At 36.7% G+C, this 16,279-nt stretch overlaps 1 pseudogene; it reads right to left on the reverse strand.

The window, feature by feature from the left end:
• Nucleotides 1-1,300: 1,300 nt before the first annotated feature.
• LOC139035086 (large ribosomal subunit protein eL43-like) lies at nt 1,301-10,738 on the reverse strand (annotated as a pseudogene).
• Between the last annotated feature and the right edge of the window lie 5,541 nt (nt 10,739-16,279).

The raw sequence follows: 16,279 nt of genomic DNA on the forward strand, positions 1-16,279 counted from the left end.
TTCATTCAAGGAGCAAACATCTTTTAATTTCATTGCTGCAGTCACCATCTGCAGTGATTTTGGAGCCCTCAACAATAAAGTCTGTCACTGTTTCCATTGTTTCACAGTCTATTTGCTTGAAATCCCCTTATGCTATTACTCTTTATATATATATATATATATATATATATATATATATATATATATATATTCCTTGTACAGTTCCTAAGAGGGGAAGTTCTAAAATGGATCAGAAGGGCAACATTCTTTCTGAAGGGTCTAGGGGAGAATTGGTTTTCCTGCCTTTTATAACTCTTAAAGTCCACCTGTATTCCTTTTTTTATGGCCTCTTTCTCCATCTTCAATGCCAGAAATACAGCATCTTAAAATCTTTACTGTTATCACAATACTGTCTGTGTCTGACCCTCTTATTGTCTTCTTATAAAGACCCTTGTGATTAAATTGGCCTCACCCAGATAATCCAGAACAAGGTTCCCATCTCAAGATCCTTAACTATATCACATCCACAAGGCTCCTTCTGCCATGGAAGGTAAAGTATTTATAGGTTTGGGGAATAAGGATGTGAACATCTTTGATGGGTCAGTATTAAACCTTTCACAGCTCATGCTCTGTGATATCTCAATGTCTAACATGAAGAATGGTTGGTAATTGATGATATTTTCTTGGACATCCCTAGTAAGTCATGATGAGGAACAAAGTAGATGGTCTATGAAATAGCACAATTTCCTTATAGGTGAAATAATAATGAATCTCAAAATGTGGTTTAATGACACATAATTCTTTAAACTGGTGATACTTATTACTGTTTTAACAGCATAATGTTTATATTTAATCATTATAGTTTTTGAAATGTTCATAATAAATTTAGTTGAGATATGATATTTTCACATTGCATTTGTTGTAAACTTCTTTAATTTTTGAACTTACACAATAATATCCTAAAATTTGTTACTCTTTTCATAAGTAACAAGTAGCTAATTTGTACTTGAATTAGTTTTTCTTATTAAATTGTGTCTCTTTTCTTGTGTATGATTTATAAAAGCCTTGTTATTTCTGAAAAATAGAGTAGATTGTAAAATGAATATATTATTTAAACTTTAACCTCAAAGTTACACAGAATTAGTTAAGTAGAAGTAAATTTGGGAGTTGCTTGAATTTCTTGTTAAGTTTATCTTTTCCTATAATTACCCAGGTTTTAGTGCTTTTTTACTTTAATTTTTAAGTGTTACAAATATTAATTTTTTGTTTTTATAAATTAAGCCATTATTATATGCTAGAAATGTTTCACATGGTAGCACTTCTACTGGTCCTTCAATTTCTTCAGTCTTTTGATGGCAGACTATACTGTGACAGCAGAAACAGCGTTGTAGGTCCAGGCACCACCAGCTGCCATTTTCATGAAGGAATCACAATGGCAGATGCCCACAGCTTTTCTCTTCATCATGGATTAACCACAGATGGAGCAAGTGTATGCGGCATGCTGGCTGATATCAATTTTCTTCAGCATTTTCCTGAGGGAGGCACTATAATGGGTCCCATATTTATCGACAAGTCTGACCTTCTTGTTGTGTTAGTCATGTCTTCCCACAAATACTGAAGCTTTTAAAAGAAGGTGAAACACTTGGGCTTCCTAGGTGGCACTAGTGGTAAAGAACCCATCTGCCCATAAGGGATGATGGTTGTATCCCTGGGTCAGGAAGATACCCCAGAGGAAGGCCTGGGAACCCACTCATGCCTGGAGAGCTCATGGACAGAGGAGCCTGTTTGGATACAGTCCATTGAGTTGCAGAAGAGTTGAACACAACTGAAGTGACTGAGCATACAGGCAAGCAGGAACCAACACTTAAAGTGGAAAATCCATTTAAAAGAAGTTTCCAAAATATAGACACTACTTTTTATAATCATTCTCTATTCTGCACCATTAAAGTATAGAAAATCGATTCTCCATGTGAGTGACCGAGGGAAGACTGTGTTATTCTTGTGATAATGCTGCAGTAATGTTTGCAGTTATGATGAGGTGAGAGGTATACTGATAAATTGAAACTCCAATACTCTGGCTACCTGATGTGAAGAACTGACTCATTTGAAAAGACCCTGATGCTGGGAAAGATTGAAGGCAGGAGGAGAAGGGGAGGACAGAGGATGAGATGGTTGGATGGCATCACCGACTGAATGGGCATGAGTTTGAGTAAACTCTGGGCATTGGTGATGGACAGTTAGGCCTGGCGTGCTGTAGTCCAAGGGGTCACAAAGAGTTGGACACGACTGAGTGATTAAACTGAACTGAACTGAATACTAGGTGGATGGTCTGATATATTTGTATTGTTGATATCTTTGATTTGATCCCAAAGGGAAGGGAGCCTATAGATCCAGAAATTTTGGTGAACTTTTGTGTTTGTGTTTATAGTTTTAATTTTTGACCCATTAACTTTAACTTATATACACTAGAAATATTTATTTTTCTATAACTTTTAAAATTAAATCAGAGATTAAAGAGTTAATATAATTGAAAAACCATGCCAAGGGAGAAAAAAAAGACTGCAATTTCTACAGTGTGATGAGAGAATGCTTAGACTTCTAGGCACTGGGAAAATGATGGAAACACAGATTTGAATTGAATTGAATACATTTACACTTGCCATAGTCTTACTGTCAATGAAGGAACATTATTTTCCTTATTTTATAAATGGGATGGTTCTATAAATAACTTTTAGAACATGTAGCTTTGATGTTTCAGGCAAGAAATATGATGGAATTTAAACCTCGAATAGTTGAGAGACATATTTTTTAGACACAAAGTTCAACTTTTAAAACTGTTGCAAAGACTTACATTACAGAATATACATTATTTGATATCTACTTAGATATTCAGTCTAAACTTGCATTTAGATAACTGAGGCTCATAATCTTAATATAACAAGTATTAATTACTTAGCATTTAACACTATACAGCATCCATATCTTTTTCACCTGTATTGATGTCTATGGCTTTGTTTTGTTTTAGGGCCAGTCAATTCCATTGGTATTTGATACGTATGAAAAAGCCTCTTGGTGAAAGTGAAAGAGGAGAGTGAAAAAGTTGGCTTAAAGCTCAACATTCAGAAAATTAAGATCATGGCATTTGGTCCCATCACTTCATGGGAAATAGATGGGGAAATAGTGGAAACAGTGTCAGACTTTATTTTTGGGGGCTCCAAAATCACTGCAGATGGTGATTGCAGCCATGAAATTAAAAGATGCTTACTCCTTGGAAGGAAAGTTATGACCAACCTAGATAGCATATTAAAAAGCAGAGACATTACTTTGCCAACAAAGCTCCATCTAGTCAAGGCTATGGTTTTTCCAGTAGTCATGTATGGATGTGAGAGTCGGACTGTGAAGAAAGCTGAGCACCGAAAAATTGATGTTTTTGAACTGTGATGTTGGAGAAGACTCTTGAGAGTCCCTTGCATTGCAAGAAGATCCAACCGGTCCATCCTGAAGGAGATCAGTCCTGGGTGTTCATTAGAAGGACTGATGTTGAAGCTTAAACTCCAATACTTTGGCCACCTCATGCAAAGAGTTGACTCATTGGAAAAGACCCTGATGCTGGGAGGGATTGGGGGCAGGAGGAGAAGGGGATGACAGAGGATGAGATGGCTGGATGGTATCACCGACTCAATGGGCATGAGTTTGAGTAAACTCCGGGAGTTTGTGACGGACACGGAGGCCTGGCGTGCTGCGATTCATGGGGTCGCAAAGAGTTGGAAACGACTGAGTGACTGAACTGAACTGAAGGTATCACTTCCAACTTAGATACAGTTATGTGAGAAAGTATGTGCTCGGCTGCATGGAAAAAAAGGGAAAGTGAAGTCGCTCAGTCCTGTCTGACTCTTTGCGACCCCATGAACTGTAACCTACCAGGCTTCTCCATCTATGGGATTTTCCAGGCAAGAATACTGGAGTGGGTTTCCATTTCCTTCTCCAGGAGATCTTCCTGACCCAGGGATTGAACCCGGGTCTCCCTCATTGTAGGCAGATGTTTTACCGGCTGAGCCGCCAGGGAAGACCAAAGTTTGGCATAAATAAAGCAACTGGACAGCAATGAAAGATAAAGTTGACAACAAAATAATAACTGATATTTATTGAAATATTTATATTGTTATATATTTATATTATATGAAATGCTTTATAAAGCCTATACATTAAAGTATTCAAAAACTATAATGGACTTTCAATTAAACAGGCCTTGTATTCACTTTCTGATGTACCTCAGCCCAAGCTGTATTGCTTTGAACGGGTCACATATTTTCTCACACTTAACACACTGTATAATACTTGTTAAGCAATCAATAAATGCCCAAAGTTATATTACTATTGTCTCTTTTAAGACAGTTTTGTTATGTTAGCATTTATAATAGTATCACTTTCTGTTTTGATATGCTAATCTATCCAAGAGTTGAATGAGTTAAAGGAGACAATGATGTATGAAGGATTTTTTTGGCCATGGTGGGTATACGTTTCTTGTAGGACAGGTGAGATTTGTGTAAGCAGATAGATAGATGCACTTTATTAGCCAGCTAATTATTTTGTGAGCACATCCTACATGCCAGGCATTATGTTAATTCCTGAGGAGATACCAGTACAGTGATGCATGATCATTTTGTTATCAAAGAATTTATAATCTGGGGATAGAATGAATACACAAAATAAGAATTTAAATGCATAGTCAGTTACTATAGGAGCACAGATAAAGTGTGTCACTATACAGATGGCTGGTCAGGGAATAAAGAAGCAAGAAGGATAGATGAGTTTGCATTCAGGAAGAGAAGACAATCATTTGATGAACATGTGAAGCCCAGGAATCCAAAATAACTGGAATTAAGGCAGGAGATGTGATTCAGAAAGAATTTGGTTTGATAGATGTAGTTTCTGCGAGATCTGAAACATGAGGGAGAAGAGAGCTTAGACATTGGAGTGGTAGTGGGACTAAAGTAAACAAAAATTTAAAAAATGTATATCTGAGCATTAAACTATCAACATCTACAGTTTTAAAAATTCTTATCAAATTAATCCTCAAAGAGAAAGAAAAGCCTATTTTGTAGCTCCCTAGTTTTACAAATCCCTTCAAGAGAAGACATCTGGAAATCATATCCATCTAAGGAGCTGGATTTTTTCAGCAATGTTGGCCTATATTAAAGCATCAATAGGTATTTTCTTAACTCAAATCAACCTTCTCCTGGCCATTGTTCTACAGTCTGAATGCATTTTAGTAAATTAATCACTTAGCTAATAATCTCTCTGAAATATAAAGTGGAATATTCTTATGTTCAGTATTTCAAAAATAGGAGTTGGTTGTTTCGCTTCATGAATATCAATATGGTTTGAACCTTTTAGCCTTGTGTCCCATGTGGAACAAGTTAACATTCTTCCTCTTTCACTTTGCATCCTCATATGTCAAAAGGACTTTAAAAAATAAATCTCTCATCACCATCATTAAACCGCTGTGATCATCAACAGGGACTAAAACTATCGTAGACAATCTAAGGGCAGAAAAGTTTAGGGGACACATTTTTCTGCAAGAATTTAGCACACAAATATCAATCAAGATCACATACTTTCCAGCATCTACATTACCAGGATATAACTTTATCATGAAGTCAATTATATGACCTGAATAAATGTAGCTTTGAAAGAGTAGGAAGAGTTTTCAGTTTTCTTAAAGCAATTAATATTCTAACTCACAAGTTCCAGTAATTTGACTTGTAGGAAAACAAGAAAAGTAGGACCTTTGGTAATGCATGAAGAATTCCCTCCTTTACTGATGTTTTTATTCATTACAATCTCTCTCCACACTGAGATACAAACAGATTTTTACATGCTTCTTACCTCATAAACTGATTTTACTTCTGAAGCAATTGTATCCTGCTAACAAAAGTTCCATTTTAGTGGCTCATAGGAAACCATGGACTATTCCCTGATGGACAGGAAAAGTCATAGTGAGGAGGGCTATGACTATAAAATTAAGGGGTATGTGGCAAAATTTTTACTTGGTTAAGCAGATGTATGATCTTATAAAAATTCCAAATGAAAAACATACAAGATACAGAAAAGAAGCTATATAAAATTCTTTATTTTGTGAAATTCAGTACCTACTGGAAAATTTTATTGTAACATTGCATTTTGCTTAATATTCTTCAAGATACTAGCACCAAAAATTATTTCATATGAACATCTGCCAGCAATATATTTTTTCTATCATTACCATGATTAATTTTGATTATATTATTTCGTCTTGTAGCTGTCACAAAATACTTTATTTGAATTCAAATGCAGAAATATATATTACTGCATAGAGAAATCATTCCAGCTATAAAACAATACATGGTCCTAACACATTTTAGACTAAAGAACACTGAAGGAAAATAAATGCTTTTTTCATGTATGTAAAACTATGCTCTAAAACACATGAATGACTTAATGCACCTACCTTGCAATATCCTTTCTAGTTTACTTTGTTTATAGGACTTGTGCATTAGTCTTCTAAATTTATTTTCTGTGTTTTTCAAAAAATACATATATTAGAAATTTGCAAATACATATAATTCCAAGTTAATTTCATATTTTTACTTTTTCACAAGAAGAAATTAAGTATGAGTTAGACTAGCAGCTTACATACTGAGATGAATTATGAGTTAAGATAGTATTATTTCTGCTCATATGCAGTGTTGTTAGAATTCTGATCTGTAGAAGCAGGTTGTCAGCTGCTCGGACAGATTCTTGAGGAGACAGCAGGAGGTAGGTCCTGGACTCAAGTTTAATAGCTCACCTAGGAATAATCAGGTTGATCTGTAATCCAGAAGGCTATTTGAGTATTAAGGTTAATTTTATTAGATATGCTTCTTTCCATAGTTTCAAATTGGATGACATCTGCTTCAACATTTAGTGGCTTAAGAATCCAACTAGTAAGTCACTGGATTCAGGGAGCATGATATTGAAACAGAGGAACTGGTTGATTCTGTGAAATTTTCTGTCTATGCCATATTAGATCCTCCTATATAGTCTCTAATATATTAGAAAATAAGTGACCGGGACACTCATATCACTGTAGAGAATATTTCCCCTGTACCATTGTGTATGCATGCTCACAAATTATTTGATGAAACCTTTATAATGCCCTTCATCTGTCAGTAAGATAAAATGTTCCTATCAAAGAACATTGATAGGAAAACATTGATAAAGGTAAACATCCTTTACCCCGCTCAGTACTCTGGCACTTACACACAGAAAAACCTGGAGTGCAATTCAACCTCCAATGTCCAGGGAAAGAGGAGTGTGTACAATACTGTTAACTTGCAGATAATCTGTAGTAGCTTTGTGTTACCAAAGAGTTTACCAGCTCTTGACCAAGATAGGAATGACATGCTATGTTAGTGACTTATTTTGTGTTCTTTAAACTCCTAAAGCTCCCCTGGAGGCATTACAACTTTCTTTTATAGAAATGTGTAGATTGATAATGTGTAACTGATTCAACAGTTCACACAATTTGGTTTTGCTCTGTGACCAATGGAGCACTAGAACAAAAACAAAATGAACAATCCTTGGTAAACTTTAGTCTCAGCTGCCCTGAGGGCAAGTTATTCATTAGTTCTGGCTAACAGAATAAATGGATATAATCTATTCATTTCTAATGTGATTTTTAAATGTTTCAATATTATCTTTTAAAAAGAAAAGCAGATACATTCCTAATGAATTTCGTTAACAAAGTTGATGTCTTTGTGTAATTTGAAAGTGAATTCCTTTAATTTCTGGATTATAAATAAAAGATCTCATAAATTTGACACAACACAGTATGACTCAAGGTTAAGGATAATACCTGGAAGTTGAACTGAAACATGGGAGAAAAATCAGACAAATAAATATATGTCAGAAATAAACGAAGGAAAAGGCATATAAACTGGAAATTACATATTATTGATGGAATAGAGAGTGGGTTTCTGTTTAGTTCCTTTGGATGAATGTTGATATATTTTGTCCTACTATAGTCAGACACTTAGATTACTTTTCCACAAAAGAAAATCAGCAGTTGAAACCATGTTCCAGAGTAGCTTGAATATGCTTGAAATCGGGTTACACAACATTAAAGGTTTAAAGCATATGGAGAAAAGTTAGAGAGACTTCTGTATTCAGACCTTCCTGCTCAAAATGAAAGTGATTAATAACTTCTGTCTTTTGCTTTGATTGTTGCATGTTTCAACGTTAGAAAGCTTCCCTGGTGGCTCAAATGGCAAAGCATCTGCCTCTAATGCAGGAGGCCTGTGTTTGTCCCCAGGTCGGGAAGATCTCCTGGAGAAGGGAATGACTACCCACTCCAGTATTGTTGCCTGGGAAATCCCATGGACAGAGGAGCCTGGCAAGCTACCGTTCATGGGATTGCAGAGTCAGACTCAACTGAGCAACTAACACTTCAATGTTAGAAAAATTTCAAGACAAGATCTTGAGGTGTCATATCATTTCTCTCTATGAAGTTAAGAAAATCTGCTTATGGTATTGATTCTAGAATTATATCTGAATCACATGCTTGAGAGTTAGGCATATTGTTCTAAATATAATTTGACATTTAAAATGGAGCTGACTACAGAAAAGCTAGGATTTATATTTCATTTTAAAAATCATTAGTGAACAAATGTTGTCAGGACAACTATAACCTCAAAACTGACATCTTGATTCCAATAATACCTGGTTCCAAGATGTCAATAACATCCCCAAAGATAATAGAGTGAATACATATTTAATTTTATCAAAATGTTAAGTGCAAAAGAATGTTCAAACAACAGCACAGTTGCACTCATCTTATGCGCTAGCAAAGTAATGCTCAAAATTCTCCAAGCCAGGCTTCAACAGAATGTGAACAGTGAACTTCCAGATGTTCAGGCTGGATTTAGAAAAGGCAGAGGAACCAGAGATCAAATTGCCAACATCCATTGGATCATCAAAAAAGCAAGAGAGTTCCAGAAAAACATCTACTTCTGCTTTATTGATTACACGAAGGCCTTTGACTGTGGAAAATTCTTCAAGAGATGGGAATACCAGACCACCTGACCTGCCTCTTGAGAAACCTGTATACAGGTCAATAAGCAATAGTTAGAACTGGACATGGAACAACAGACTGGTTCCAAATAGGAAAAGCAGTATGTCAAAGTTGTATATTGTCACCCTGCTTATTTAACTTATATGCAGAATACATAATGATAAATGCCGGGCTGGAGGAAGCACAAGCTGGAATCAAGATTGCCGGGAGAAACATCAATAACCTCAGATATGCAGATGACATCACCCTTATGGCAGAAAGCAAAGAAGAACTAAAGAGCCTCTTGATGAAAGTGAAAGAGGAGAGTGAAAAAGTTGGCTTAAAGCTCAACATTCAGAAAACTAAGATCATGGCATCTGGTCCCATCACTTCATGGTAAATAGTTGGGGAAACAATGGAAACAGTGAGAAACTATTTTTTTGGGGGCTCCAATATCACTGCAGATGGTGATTGCAGCCATGAAATTAAAAGACACTTGCTCTTTGGAAGAAGAGTTATGACCAACCTAGGTAGCATATTGAAAAGCAGAGATATTATTTTGCCAACAAAGGTCCATTTAGTCAAAGCTGTGGTTTTTCCAGTAGTCATGTATGGATGTGAGAGTTGGACTATAAAGAAACCTGAGCACCGAAGAATTGATGCTTTTGAACTGTGGTGTTGGAGAAGACTCTTGAGAGTCCCTTGGACTGCAAGGAGATCCAACCACTCCATCCGGATGGAGATCAGTCCTAGGTGTTCATTAGAAGGACTGATGCTGAAGCTGAAACTCCAATACTTTGGCCTTCTGATGCTAAGAAACGAGTCATTGGAAAAGACCCTGATGCTAGGAAAGATTGAAGGCAGGAGGAAGAGGGGATGACAGAAGATGAGATGCTTGGATGGCATCACTGACTCAATGGACATTAGTTTGAGTAGACTCTGGGTGTTGGTTATGGACAGAGGGGCCTGGTGTGCTGCAGTCCATGAGGTTGCAAAGAGTCAGATACGACTGAGCAACTGAACTGAACTGAAAATGTTAAGTGTAGAATTTATTTCTGCATTGCTAAAACACCCATGAATATAATTAAGACCAAGTCTCTAAAGTCAAAAAACCTCAATTTCTCATTAATTATCTAGATATTTAAGTCTCAGTTAATTTAGAAGCCTTTAAGTTTATGTGCCAAATGTAAATGATATAAAATGAAAGGTATGCAGTCATATCCGACTCTTGGGATCGCATGAACTGTAGCCCACCAGGCTCCTCTGTCAATGGAATTTTCTAGGCAAGAATCCTGGAGTGGGTTGCCATGTCCTACTCCAGAAATGATATAATGTTGTGTATAAAATGCTTTGGCTGCTTTTTTGGTAAACAGATGGTTTCTCATTAAATCTTTAACCCAGGGGCCACTCCAGAAGCCCATGTTGCTGCCCTGGGCTTTGGACTTCTGGCAAGCATTCGACTTCCTGCCCAGGCATTCAAAGTCCCCTGCTTCTGACCTTTGGGAGGTCCTGCTCCTGCATGGCACTTGTGACAGGGCCTGAACCCCCACACCTGGCTGGATCCGCCTGGGGAGACACTGCTGCACTGTGACTCCAATTGAGGCATCGAATTGGGGTTGGTTTGATAGGTAATGTGAGCCAGAGTCCCAGTTTGAGACAAAGGGCCCCTGGCACCCAGGTGTTTCTCATTCCAAGACTTTGCTGGCCCACAGAACTACCGAGTTCTCTCTCGATCCTCCTTGTCCCAGGAAAAGTGGTCAGGGTATCAGTACTTTGACTCTGACTGTGACTTCCTCTGAGCCGCCCCTTGCTCAGCACACCCTAGCCCGATCTCCCCCTGCCCTTCCTTCCAGACCCACACGTTCTCTCCAGACCTCATATGTGAGCTACAGTGCGAATTTGGTATGTTCAAAACAAAAACATTTTTTAAAACTTTTGGAACCATTTTGAATTCCATATCATGGTTTTGGTAGTATATCTTTGTGATTTTAGAACATTATAAATTGTATACTTTGAGAGCACAGACAAAAGACACCTAATTTAGGGAGAGTTGGTGCCTGGTTTGAAGGACAAGCATTGGTGAATAAACAGAATGCAAAGTCATTCTAGAAAGAAAGTGTATCTAGCACAAAGACAGGAGACAAGACAATTTCCTGTATTTAGGAAACTGCAATATTTGGCACATACAAAATACCTGGTAAATAGTTGTTGCTATTATGGTTTTATTTTTATTAAAATTATTTTATTACTACTGCTAGAGAGAGCACATGGAAGACAGAGAACTTAGAGTTCTAGCTAGAGCAATAGTTAGAGATTAAATAACAGACTTTAAGAATATTATACATTCTCTTGAAAGAGAACAGCATCGAAACATGTATATCTAGGGTGAAACAGATCACCAGCCCAGGTTGGATGCATGAGACAAGTGCTCAGGCCTGGTGCACTGGGAAGACCCAGAGGGATGGGCTGGAGAGGGAGGTGGGAGGGGGGACCGGGATGGGGAATACATGTAAATCCATGGCTAATTCATTTCAATGTATGACAAAAACCACTGCAATGTTGTAAAGTAATTAGCCTCCAACTAATAAAAATAAATGGAAAATAAAATAAAAGTTATAAAAGTATTAAAAAAAAAAGAACATTACACATTTCTACACAGATTTTGTAGAACAGCTAAAAGGAATTGCATAGAGTAGTGAACTGACCACAATTACATTGTAGAAGATTGTGGTGGACTAGGCAAAAATAGACTAGAACTGATTATTAGAAGTTTTATTGTATCAATCTAAGAAAGAGACAATAATTCTAACAGCAATAGAGAAGATTGGGAGAAGGTATCTGTATTTGGGAAGATAAATTAGTGAAAGGAATTGACTTTTTTGTGAGAGTTGACAGATGGTAAGGTAGAGGAAAGAACTAAGAATGAGTTTCAATATTCAGGCTTGTGTAATGGGTACTTTATTCTGTTACTGTTAGTTATGGGTACAGCCCAAGAAATCATGGTTAGGTGAAAAGATGTACACTTTTGTTTTGTTTATGCTTATTTTTAGGTGCCCAAGTGATCTCTAAGGGAAGATAGCACATTTGTGGATATAAGTACAAATCTGGTGAGTCTTCAAACAGGGAAAGCTCTTAAAGCCATGGATTTGACAGCATCTGTGTAAAGAATGCAGAGAGAAAAGTAGCAGACTGGGAGTTGACTCCCTCCTGAAAACCTATGTTTATTTATCATCAAATCAATATTGAAACCACACAACACACACACACACAGACCCCATAGCTGAAAAACAGTAAAGAAAACGAGCTAGACAGATTACTTCCCTAAAGCTGACATAGAACATTTTGAGGGAAAAAAGGTGAGCATTTTCAAATACTGAAAATTCAAGATAAGGACTAGAAAGTGTGTGCTGGAAATAGCAAAGAGAAGAAACTGTATTTTCCTAGGAAATGTCTGATTGAAAGATAGTATTGGAGTCTAGGTGTTGAAAGAATGGTTAGTGATGGAGGTTTGTGAATTCTTGATATATAAGACTGGTTTTTATGGTTTGCAAAATGTGGCTTGACTGAGAGTATACGAAAAAATAATAAAAACAGGCATTAGTTTGATCAAGACATTCTTAACCCGAGAGAATGGGATGTAGAAGTCTGGAGGAAAAGAAGCCTTTTTGTGTTGAAGACATAAGGATAGTTATTAGAATCCATCTGTCAGGAAAAGGCACATTGGCACTAAGGCTGCCTTATATGCTAACAGTGGGTCTGTTGGCATACTGTTCATAATTATCACTGTGGGAGTTGATGAAAGGATATAGATTGAAATAAAGAGATGGAAAAGATGAAAAGTAGGAATAAGGCAGACCAAGGCCAGAACTCTGGAGAACCAATATTTAAGGGGTGCACACAGAAAAAAAAAAAAGATCCATGTTCTCTCATTGTGACCCTCACATTGAATAAGCCAACTCAGACTTATGGTTTCCAGTGAAAAGGCCACAAAATCACGACTAATTTGCAGTTTTTATTGTCTGGAGGGGTGGGAAGGGGAGGACATGCTTTATGTGAGCATATGAATGATGTGTCTTCTCCTGAACATCCTGAGTGAGAGAAGCATGGTGGGAATCTGATGATTCAGTTAAGGAGGGAACTGACTGATCCCAGCGATGTCTCTGTAATCACACTCTTGGAAATCCCGTCAGTGAGATTTAACCAAATGTAATCCCTACATTGATCTTCCCAGGGGGCTCAGTGGTAAAGAAGTCACATGCCAATGCAGGAGACATGAGTTTGATACCTGGGTTGGGAAAATCCCCTGGAGGAGGAAAAGCAACCCACTCCAATAATTTCGCCTAAGAAATCCCAAGGACAGAGGAGCCTGGCAGGCTACAGTCCTTGGGGTCACGAAAGAGTTGGACTTGATTTAGCAACTAAACAATAAGAACGGGGGGGAAAAAAAAAGACCCAGAGAAGAAAATGAGGAGAAATGTTCAGAGAGACAGGGAGGAAACCAGGAGAAAATAACATGCAGAAGGTTAGGGGTCACCTTGGGTGCGATTTGATACTGGTTTGGAATAGAATTTTCCATGTAACTTAATCCACCTTAAATTAATTCCCTCCTCCACTTTTCAAATGGAATGCTCTCTCTGGCCCAGATAGCTCTTTGCTGACCCCTTCTGATATTCATCTGCTACAACTCCTGCAATTTACTATTGTGAATTTAGCTCAACACTAAAAAGTCAGAACCTGACAGTTTATACTGATTTTTACCATTATGGGCCTGATATTGATATTCTTTTTTTTTTTAATATTGATATTCTATCTTTCTAACTCATGTAATACTGCTCATGAATGTCAGTCACCTATGGTTGTACTGTTCTTAGTTGCTCAGTCGTATCCTACTGTTTGCAACCCCATGGACTGTAGCCCGCCAAGCTCCTCTGTCCATGAGGATTCTCCAGGCAAGAATTTTGGGGTGGATTGCCATGCCCTCCTCCAAGGGACTTTCCGACCCAGGGATTGAACCTAGGTCTCCCACATTGCAGGCAGATTCTTCACCATCTGAGCCACCAGGGAGCCCGTGGTTGTGCGAATTCCTTCTATTTTAGATTAAAAATGAGCAGAACTTGAAACAGAAGAAATGGTTGTGCTAATTCCTTCTATTTCAAGTTCTGCTTATTTTAAATTTCTCATAGTATCTCCCACCAGGTTAACATCAGTGAAGCCTTGAGTGAGATGAACATAACAATTAGGATATTGGATTTCCAGGGGATCCAAAATTAATCTTATATAGGCATGGTATCTTTGTACTTGGGAGAACTCTAGATATCTGAGTGCCCACTGAACTTCATCTACTCTAAAACTAACTTCTCATTTGTCTAATTCATAAAAATGTGATTATACCTTCAATCTATATTTAGCAATTTAAAATCTGAGTGATCTAATGTTAGTTACCCTTGTTACATACTTCCAGATGAAGATTTGGACAGTGATTGCACTTTTAATCATCAGTTTTTATGCTAGGGCTTTAGTTATATAGGACCTCAGTCATAGTTAATATATTTCTCTTTGTGAAGACTGACTTCTTTTTTTCCCATGTTTATTGAGATAAACTTAAAAAATAACATTGTATGAGTTTACAGTGTACAGTGTGGATGATTTGATATACTTATATATTTTGAAGTGATTATCACAATAAGGTTAGTTAACACATCAGTCACATCAAAGGTGACCTCATACAGTTACCTTTTATGTATAGTGAGAGTATCTGAGATTTACTCTCTTAACAAATTTTATGCATACAACACGACATTGTAAACTGTAGCCATCATGTTGTGCATTAAACCCCTGGAATTTATTCATCTTATAGCTGAAAGTTTATACCATTTGACCAACAACTTCCCCTTTCCCTTACTTATGCCCTGCCCCAGGCAACCACCAATCTATTATGTTTCTGTATTTAAAAAAAAATATTTCATATATAAGTGAGACTATGCAGTACTTGTTTTTCTCTGACTTCATTTTTATTGTAACACCTTTAAATTTCATCCACATCACGAATGGCAGGATTTTCCTCTTTTATGGCTACATAATATTATATTACATATATTATGCACAAACATTTCTTTATCTGTTTATCTATCAATAGATGCTTAGGCTGTTTCCACGTCTTGGCTATTGTGAATAACGCTGCAATGAACATGGGTATACAGATATCTTTTCAAGATAATAATTTCATTTCCTTCAGATGTATTCCCAGAAGTAGTATTGCTGAATCCCACTGTAGCTCTATTTTTTAACTTTTGAGGAACATCTATGCTGTTTTCCATGGAAGCTGAATCAATTTACATTCCCACCAACAATGCACAAGTTTCCCTTTCCACCATATCATTGCCTGCATTTATTGCCTCTTCTCTTTGATAATAGCCATCCTAACAAATGTGCAGTAGTTCTCATTATGATTTTGATTTGTATTTCCCTGCTGTGACTTGTGATGTTGAGCATATATTCATGCATTTTGGCCACTTGTGTGTCTTTTTTGGAACAATGTTTATTCAGGTTCTGTGCCCATTTTAAAATCAGATTATTTAGTCTTTGTTATTGAAACGTATGAGTTACTCATATATTTTTTATATTATCTGATAGATGCTTTGAAATATTTTTCCCATTCCATATGTTACCTTTTCATCTTATTGATTTTTTTCTGTGCAGAAGCTTTTTGGTTTGATGCAGTCCCATTTTTTGTCTTTGCTTTTGTTTCTTGTATACTTGGCGTCACTTCCAAGAACTCTTCACCAGGATCAATGTCATGAATCTTCCTCTCAATTTTTAACAGTTTTATGATTTCTTACATTTCAGCCTTTAATCCATTTATAGTTAATTTTTATGAGTGGTATGAGATAGGAGACTCTTATTATGAGATAGGAGTCTAGTTAATTTTTTTATGTGTGAATATCCAATTTTACTAGCATCATTTATTGAAGAGACTGTCTTTACTCCACTGAGTATTGTTGGCTTCTTTGTCAAATAATAGTTAACTGTATATGCATAGGTTTATTTCTGGGCTCTTGATTCTGTTCTATTTCTCTATATGTCTTTTTTTATGCCAATATCATACTGTTTTTAATACTATAACTTTGAAATATACTTTGAAATCAAGAAGTGTGATACTGCTAGCTTAATTCTTTTTTCCCAAAATGCTTTAGATGACTGAGGTCTTTTTTGGTTCCATACAAATTTTAG

The sequence above is a fragment of the Odocoileus virginianus genome, chromosome 5 (genome assembly GCF_023699985.2).
Source record: "Odocoileus virginianus isolate 20LAN1187 ecotype Illinois chromosome 5, Ovbor_1.2, whole genome shotgun sequence".
NCBI classification, from domain to species: Eukaryota; Metazoa; Chordata; class Mammalia; order Artiodactyla; family Cervidae; genus Odocoileus; species Odocoileus virginianus.